Source organism: Cynara cardunculus, assembly GCF_001531365.2.
Source record: "Cynara cardunculus var. scolymus isolate 2C chromosome LG 4, CcrdV1, whole genome shotgun sequence".
NCBI classification, from domain to species: domain Eukaryota; kingdom Viridiplantae; phylum Streptophyta; class Magnoliopsida; order Asterales; family Asteraceae; genus Cynara; species Cynara cardunculus.
This window is the reverse complement of record NC_037531.1, coordinates 3,728,120-3,733,570: the sequence shown is the minus strand read 5'-3', so window position 1 is coordinate 3,733,570 and position 5,451 is coordinate 3,728,120.

The window sequence follows — 5,451 nt, the reverse complement described above, 5'->3', positions numbered from 1 at the left end:
GCGTGTCAGTAAAAGGAAGCGCACGTCATCAATCGCGCGTCTTCCCAATACGGCGTGTCATACCTTTTTTGAACCGTTTCACCCAAAACCACTCATCACACGACCTTTCGTACTATAGACGTTTCAATTTTGAATTTCCTTACCTACAAATACCATCCTTCCCCCCAAATTAAAACCTTACGCTATCAAAGAACTCCCTTTTACACAGACGAACCTGCAACCTGCAACTCTCAAAGCTTCCAGCAACAATGTCTTCTTCCAGTGCCTCATCCCAATCCATAAACGCCTCAAGCGATAATGAGGTAACACAAGCAAAAGCCCTAACTTCGCACGCCCTGTCCTTCGTGCAAAACAAATATGAAAAAATCGTACTGGTCAAAAAATCTAATAACTATTTCTTCATCCCCTCAGGATTTCCTGAAAATACCTACACTCTAATGGAAATACTAAGAAACCACCCTCTCTACTATGCTTTAACTGCCACTAGACCCACACCTGAAACCTACATTACTCAATTTCTGCTGAGTGTTTACATAACCACCCTCGATAATATTGGGCTAACCATTGTTGGTTATGCCTCTCACCCTGTAAAAAAAAATAAATCCCTTGTTCCTCTCGAACTAAATGTGGAAACCTTGAGGACAGCTCTCCATTTGCCTACCTTAATCGAACTGAACCTGAATGCTTATGCTCCTACTCCCACTGATGAAGAACTAATTAAATTTTTGGAGTTCCATTCTTACGCGACCCCCATTACAAAAAGGACACAGTTCAGGCGTAAGGGACTACCCCCTATGTGGAACACTCTTTTCTCCATCATCAACTGCTGCCTCACAGGGAAGGTAGGCAGCCATGACCAAACATCCCACGCCATGCTGTCTATCTTGTATGGAGTTTACTTCAACCTCCCTCTGGACTACGCCCAACTCATCTTCGAGGACATGATTGGGCTCATCAAGAAGAAGTGCGCCAGTCATAATGGGGAAAAGACAAAGGTACTGGCCCAGAAGAAGGCCAAGGAAGACATGAACCAGCCAAACCTGTTCTTACAACGCTTCCTTGGTCTGGCCTTTGGAGATCTTCTGGCAACAAGATTGCCCTATGTGGAGCCGAATGCCAAGCTATACCCCTTCAAGGAGTTTAGACCTACAGAGCACGAGCATGGCTACAGAAGTCCAAGACCCCAATCAAAGGCCATGCTCAGGTACTTAAGACACCATGATCGAAAATCCTATAGACGTGCAAACAGGTGACCAAAACCGGTCCCTGTAACCCCGCCACGAATAGGTGTCCCCATAGGTGTGGAAATCGAAAAAATGAGAGTGGAGGGAAGAACGAAGGAGCCAGTAGTGGCTGGTGAGGTGAGTGAGCATCCCCCTAGAATCCTAAGTCCTCCTCGCAAGAAGACCAAGACACAGAAGGGTACCGACTCTTCTGTGAGAAAGTCGAAGAAGAAAAAGAGGCCCGAAGAGGAAGAGGGCCCAACTGCACCTCTGCCAAAACCTAAGAAGAGGAAAATGAAGAAGGTTGAACCAACAGAGCCTGTGATCACAGAACCTGTGGTCACAGAGGCCATCGCAGAAAAAAACCCGGCAGAGGCTGCAGCAAAACCCAAGCGTAGAAGGTTGCGCAAGCTGGTCCACGACGACTCCCCAACAGAACAAATTCAGGATGTTCTGTCGAATATCCAGAAGGAGTTCAGAGCACGAATTGATCAATCTCAGTTGGGGATAGAAGTCATCATAGAAGAAGAAGAAAAAGAAGAAGAAGAAGAAGAAGAAGAAGAGGTATAGGAGTTAGGTGAGGGCGCAAAAGATGCCAAAGGCACACATCCCAGCCAAACACCTAGTGCAACCCACATTGCTAGAGGCCCTGTTCTAGAGGGAACCTCTAATGAAGAAGGCACGCACTTGCCAAACCCAAACCAGCCTACCACCGCAGAGGACATTCTTTCGTCCTCTGAGGATCGCACACCTGGGAAACAACAACATACTCTTTGACCCTCTCAAAAGGGTGAAGGTTTTACAAAAAGAGTCCAATCACCCAAGGACTCGACAGTACCCCCCGAGATATTTGTTATCTCTTCACAGAGTGATCAACCAAAACGTGCTTCAGAGGCACAGGTGAGAACCATAAAGTCAGAAGGTCTAGAACACCTTATGTCTCCACTAGATCAAAATGTCAGGTTAGGCTCTGAAACTACCGGACACGAGATCTACAGAACACCGTTAGCCTCTTCTCAAGATGATGTGCAAGGATACGGTGGAAGTCCCCGAGCAGGCTACGAAATGCCAGCTGCTGAGGGCGCCTCAAGTTCCGAGGCCAAAGGAACACCATGTGTTGGTGGTCCAAGTTCCCAGAATGATTATGTGACAAAGGGGGAGCTTAACGCCTTTGCCATAGAGTTGTTCAAAAAGATGGACGAGTTGCAAAGCTTGTTCGTCTCACGTTCACAGCCACAGGATCTATCACCGCTTACAGAGGCTTTGAAGGAGTTATCCGCCACCACTGCAGAATTGAAGTCAACCTTGATAACCCTTCAGAGCTCTATCATTCAGAAGGATGATTTGACAGAGGCCTTCCAAGCGATGTCACTCAACCCCTCCACCATCAAAATACTCAAGGATGAACTCACAGAGATGGCCGCCAAGTTTGTAGCTGATTTCGTCTCTGCGGGCTACACTAACTACTCATCGTTCAGAGACGAAATCAAGGAGATGTTCTCTTCTGCAGTCACCTATGGAATCGACTCGTCAACCTCAAGGGCAAACATCAACCACTTGGCTACTCGCAGAGAACTGGATGCTATGGTGGATGCCCTAGGGGATTCTGTGACCGGCCATCTCAGAGCACTTAAAATGGAGATCCTCACATCCAACGATCTAATCAGAGACTGCACCTCCAAACTTGTAAAGGAAGGTGACCTCCTTCGTGCAGAAGTCCTCAGCACCGTCTCCAAACTCAAATGGGCCACAGAACTTGATGTGATGAATGCCTCTGCGGGTGCCGAGAAGGTGATAGAGAAAATGTACAAGGCGGCCACTAAAATTTTGCGTCATCTGAGGAGGGCTCCCCTAACTTCATGCAAGGCTGATACCATCCAGAGCCATGACGATCATATGGATGATGATGATCGTCATGAGGGGGAGAAGAAGGCCAAGGCCCCAGAATCTAAAAAGAAGACATCCGCCAGAGCACCTGCCAGAGGTGTAAAGATTGGAGAGTCTACAGCTGCTGACAAAGGCAAGAAAAAGGCTGCAGAGCCTTAAGGCAAGGGAAAGGCCATAGCTGAAGAATCTTCACAGAAGGGGTCATCAACGAGCACAGGAACTCCAGAGCCAATTAATGAAGAAAAATATGCTGATGACCCTGAGTTACTCAAAGTGTTGAAGATTTCTCTGGCAGAGGCTCAGGCTAAGAAGGGCAGAGTGCCTATGCACCACAGAGAAGGTGAGGCCACAACATCCTTTTTCCCACAAGTCCAAACAACGTCCACGGGTATGTTTGATGCCCTGCAAGGAACCGTCAAGCCCATCCTTGCAGAGGGATCGACCCAGAGGCCGATTCTGCAAGAAGAAGAAGAAGAAGAATAGAAGATGACAAAGTCTACAGAGGGAGGACGGGTCTCTGAAATTCTTGAATATATGAGCAAGATTCCAACGCAAAACGTTCGTACAGAGCCTGTCACTACCCCAGAAGGAATTCTTCTTTGGAAGTACTCTGTAACAGACACAGAGCCACCCTATGACCCAGAAATCACTGATATCCCCTCTGCCGTAGCCAAATTCCACTTCTCTAGGTTAACAAGGCCTCGTGAGCAGGTCTTCTCGCGTCACATGATCACATCATTGGTGTCAATCTCACCAAGGACTCTACTAAAGAAGACCGTGCTTTACTCACAGTACGTTGTAAGGAGAGAAGACGACAACATCTACACGTTCACTGATGCAGATCTTCATAACCTCTGCATGTATGATGTCATTTATATGCACAAGATCCTTAACATCTACATGGAAAGGAGGAAAACATACCAACTTTCTCTCAAGAGGCTGATTGAAGTTATGCATGCGCAAGTGATGTATTACAGCCAGAAGGATTTTGAGTTAGCCATGAGATTAGCACAGAAAAATTTGAAGATCACTCCTCCTTACAGCAGGCCTAATTGGGTATCTAAGTACTATCCAAACACCATTCTACACAATCCCATTTTGGGTTTGTGTATTTGGACAAGGATGAGCTACTAAGATTCTTCGACCCAACAGAAGCTCACAAGTATTCATCAAAGACGTTTGACTGGATCTTCAAGTGTTTAGTGGCAGAGGTGGATAGAAGACATTACAGGGTTGGTGAAGTGTCTCCTCTCTTGGATGCAATTAAAGCTCAAATCAATTTCAGAGAGTTCATCTTTAATGTCTACAGAACAGTCAAGACATATTTTGTTTACGCAGTAGACGACTTCCCATAGTCTATGGTTTAATTCTCTTCTGTTCCAGAACCCGGCCTATGCTTCATTTTTCTCATTTAAGTTTTTGTAATTCTTTACATTGTAATTCTTTACATTGTAATTACTTTCATTGTAATTGTAAACCTTTCAGAGGATGATGTTTAATCACCTCTTGTTTTAAATTCAATCAAGTCATGTCCCTGCACTTTAATTTCATATTTTTTACTTTTTCATACTTAGGGGGAGATTGTTAGCTCTCATTCTTTAAATGTAAAAGTATGGAAAAAGTAATACTGCAAGGATTGACAGAAGATGATCTGTCACAGAAGATACTCAAGCGTACAAGTCCCAAGTGACAGAACCTCTGTCATGTCTCACAGAGGTTTTGGAAACTGGTCCTCTGGAATGACAATGCTTCAAGACAAAGACGACAGAACCTCTGTCGTGTCTCACAGAGGTTCTGGAAGCTTTCTTCTACGTCTAGTGTGCTCTCAAGTTATATCCAGCAGAGCTTCTATGATGTCTCACAGAGGGTCTGTAGCATGTCTTCTGTCTAGATCTTCTTTAGCTGTTTTACTTAGGTCTTTTAGCTGCTCGTGCTTAACACGTGTTCTTGTCTGTAACTTATTTTGATCCTACGGCTTAGATTAAATTACTTTAGGTCGTGTCAGAAAACGGTTATTGACTTGTATAAATAGCAGCGTAGGCCCTTGTATTTCAGTAAGCTTCAGTATTGTAATTGTTAACATTTTCATCTAATTGAAAATCATTCGAAGCTCTCTCTCTTGTGTTCATCATCAATCTTCATCTGTGTTCTTATTGATTTCTACTTTGGTTGATTACTATTTTTTATGCTGCATTCTCGCTGTTAAACAGATCATCCAAGTAAGTAATCTTTACCAAGAATCTGAGTTATCCAATCCTACAATTTTCAATTGATTGAAAATGTTAACAATACAATATGGAAGCACACTGAATTACAAAGGCCTACGCTGCTATTTATACTC